Genomic DNA, 4163 nt, shown 5'->3' on the forward strand with positions numbered 1-4163 from the left:
AAAAAAAAAAAAAAAAAAAAAAAAGTGTGAAGTGAGTATCATTGTTTTATTCCTGATCTTAGTGGAAAAGCTTTCTGTTTTTTATCATTGGATATGATGTTAGCTGTGGGTTTTTTATATCTGGCTTTTATTGTTTTGAGGCAGTTTCCTTCTATTCCTAGTTTGTTGAGTATTTTTATCATGAAAGGATGATGAATTTTAAATACTTTTATTGCATCAATTGAGATAATGTGGTTTTGTCCTTCCAATTCATTGTATGGAAGCTAGGAATTACTTTTTTTTTTTTTCTTTTCTGATATGGAGTCTTACCCTGTTGCCCAGTCTGGAGTGCAATGACATGATCTCAGTTCACTGCAACCTCTGCCTTCTGGGTTCAAGTGATTTTCCTGCCTCAGCCTCCCAGGTAGCTGGGACTACAGGCGTGCACCACCATACCTGGCTAATTTTTGTATTTTTAGTAGAGATGGGGTTTCACCATGTTGGTTAGGTTGGTCTCCAATTCCTGACCTCAGGTGATACACCTGCCTCAGCCTCCCAAAGTGCTAGGATTACAGGTGTGAGCCACCGCACCCTACGTTTTCTTCTAAAACTAGATAAAGAATACAAAAAAAAAAAAAGTATAGACCAAGATTCCTCATGAATGTAGATGCAAACAATTACTAAATTATTGCCAGATTAAAGGCCAGTATACAAAAATCAATTATTTTCCAATATTGTAGGAATAAGCAAAATAAATTTTGAAAAGGGATACTATTTTCAAAAGCATCACAAACATTAAATAATGTAACATGATATATGCATAATATTAATGCAGAAAACCATACAATGTTATTGTGAGAAGGTAAAGAAGTTCTGAGTAATTAGAAGTATATACCATATTTTGTTGATTAGAAGTCTCATCATTGTAAAGATTTCACTCTTACCGAGTGAAAATTATTCACCGAGTCAATGCAGTCCCAACTCAAAATCCAATAAGTTTTTTTCTTTTTTTTGAGAACTTGACAAGTTGATTCTAAAATGTATTTGGAAATGCAAAAGACCTAGAATAGCCCAGACAATCTTGAACAGTGGGAAAACTGGCCATATTGGATATCAAGACTTAATATGGCCGGGGATGGTGGCTCGCACCTATAATCGCAGCACTTTAGTAGGCCAAGGTGGGAGGATCGCTTCTAGCCTTTTTTAAAAATTTTATTAAAAAAAAAAGAGAGAGAGACAAATGACACTGTAATTATTAAGGAAGTGTAATATTAATGGAAGGATAGAAAAACTGATCAAAAGACTAGAATAGAGAGTGCTGAAACGGTCACATGTATCCGGACACTTGATGTATGACAAAATTGACCCTAAAGAGAAGAAGGGAAAGAATTAAATTTTTTTCAGTATATGGTATAGAGACAATCAGATATTATCATCTTTAAAAGGAAGGAAAAAAGATACAAAATAAAAATCAAACCAAAGCTTGATCCAACGTCACACTATTAAAAAAAAAAAAAAAAAAAAAGGCCAGGCACGGTGGCTCATGCTTGTAATCCCAGAATTTTGGGAGTCTGAAGCCGGCGGATCACCTGAAGTTGGGAGTTCGAGACCAGCCTGACCAACATGGAGAAACCTAGTCTCCACAAAAAATATGAAATTAGCTGGGCGTGGTGGTGCATACCTATAATCTGAGCTACCCAGGAGGCTAAGGCAAGATAATCCCTTGAACCCAGGAGGCGGAGGTTGCGGTGAGCCGAGATCGTGCCATTGCACTCCAGCCTGGACAACAGGAGCAAAACTCCATCTCAAAAAACAAAACAAACAAACAAAAATGTTCCAGGCGGGTTGTAGTTTTAAATGTGAGCGGCAAAACAATTAAGTTCCTAGAAGATAATATATGAGAATATCTTCATAACCTTGGTATAAGAAGACTTTTTTAATAGGATGCAAATAATACTAACTGTAAAGAGAAAGATAAAGATAAATTGCACTACATCAAAATTCTTTCTCTCCCATCCTTTCTTCCTTCCATTAAGATTTTACCCCTGGCCCGGCATGGTGGCTCACACCTGTAATCCCAGCACTTTGGGAGGCTAAGGCAGGAGGATTGATTGAGCCCAGGAATTAAAGACTACCCTTGATAACATAGCGAGACTTTGTCTCTATTTTATATTTTTTTAAAAAAAGATTTTACCCTGCTGGGAAATTATTAGAGAACAACAGTAAAAATAAGTCATTGCTTATCAAGAATACTGTGGTAATGTTCTGTCACTGGGGTCCTTACATAAACTGTTAAACCTTTAAGCCATTTCCTACCATATAGCCACATAATCTTTTCAAAATGTATATCATCACTTTACTCTTTGGCTTAAAATTCTTCCACTAAGACTGGTTAAGTAAATTCTAGGATATCTCCCTAAAATGAAATATGCTACAGTCATTAAAAAGAATGAGGTAGATTTCTTTTCATGAATGTAGAGCAGTCTCAAAGAATTATTAAATCAAAAAACAAGATACAGAACAATGTGTTTTAAAAAGTGTAGGGAATGGATACAGTAGAATCTCATATATTCATTTCAGTTACTCAAAATTAACCAACTCATGTAGGTAAAAGAAAGGAAATTATATATTATTAAATAGGGCAGGGGACTACATTGGCCTTTTTTCCACTTTGTCTAAATATATAGTCTATCCTATTAGTCCGAAATAGTGTATAATTTTATGGGTTTTACTGACCATTTATAAGGAAGAGTTATACGTAATGCAGGAGGCCAGGCACTGAAACAGTAGTGGTTTTCCTAACTATGTGCAGCGCAGCTTGTCTTAAGACAGTGTCTTACACACTGAATGATTTTTGGTATGTCTGGCCCTCAGCCATTAAATGTCAGTAGCTTCTGAGGTATTGGGTCAAAGAAAGAACTGCTCTGCAGATCTTCAAACATCAGTGGATGGGAAGGAATGGAGCATACTGCCTTAGTGTTCCTATAGGCTAAGAACAACAGAGGGGGAAAAAAAATACAAGAAATATTATAGGGTCATAGAGAAAACTGAATGAAGACTGAGAGGAATTGACAGCATGAGATTTGGGATTGGTTGGCCAAAACTGTATATGCTACACCTGAATAAGTAATGTAAGGGTTTTTCATGGATTATTTTGACCATAAGCAAGACAGGAAAATGGGCAACATGGTTGCATGTAAGTTCTACCTGGAGTTTAAGTTGGGCTCCCAGTTGCCAACTCCAGGGAGCTGCCAGGAAGTAGACAGGTGCTTGAAGGACTCAGTCCCCCCTTTACCCTGAGGTGTTCTCCTGGAACCTGCACTTATTATCCCTGTGCCAGCCTGTCCCTCCTCCCTCCCTAAGGAGGGGAAGGGAAACACCCTTAAGAGGGAAAATCAGCTCTGAGGTGAGGAAATAGGATAGTTACTAATTTGAGAATACTGATTTGGCCGGGCACAGTAGCTCATGCCTGTAATCCCAGCACTTTGTGGGAGGATCACTTGCGCCCAGGAGTTTGAGACCAGCTTGGGCAATGTAGTGAGACCCCTGTCTCTAAAAAAGAAAAAAATCAGCCAGGCATGATGGCGCCTGCCTGTGATCCCAGCTACTTGGGAGCCTGAGGTGGAAGAATCACTTGAGCCCAGGAAGTCCAGGCCACAGTGAGCCACGATTGCGCCATTGCACCCCAGCCTGCACAACAGAGTGAGACCCTGTCTGAAAACAAACAAACAGTTTTCACTTAATGTACTACTGGACTAGACTAGGGAAACTCAAAATAAGTTCAGTACAAGGAATTGAGGAATTGTCTTGACTAAGTTATAACTGTGAAAAGTCACACAGACTTCCCCTTAGCAGGGGCTTGGTAGGATAGCTGCTGTCCTTAGAAGGGTTTTGGGCATGGCCAACCTTGGTCTGGTATTTCTATAATAGACTGGATTGTGCCTCATTTTGGTCACCACACTTAAAAAATAATGTAGATAAATACAAGAGTCCATCGAAGGTGACCAAAATTATTGAAAGCAGGCAAAATAGCACTGATTGACATTGGTGTTTTTACTGGACCCTAGCCCAAATTCTTTTGAAGTTTTCAGTAGCACTACTGCAAAAGACCACAAGGTGGTGACAAAATTCTAAAGTATCTTTTTTTTTTTTTTTTTTTTTTTTTTTTTTTTTTTTTTTTTTTT

The sequence above is a fragment of the Rhinopithecus bieti genome, unplaced genomic scaffold (assembly GCF_001698545.2).
Source record: "Rhinopithecus bieti isolate Rb0 unplaced genomic scaffold, ASM169854v2 scaffold_10706, whole genome shotgun sequence".
Taxonomy (NCBI): domain Eukaryota; kingdom Metazoa; phylum Chordata; class Mammalia; order Primates; family Cercopithecidae; genus Rhinopithecus; species Rhinopithecus bieti.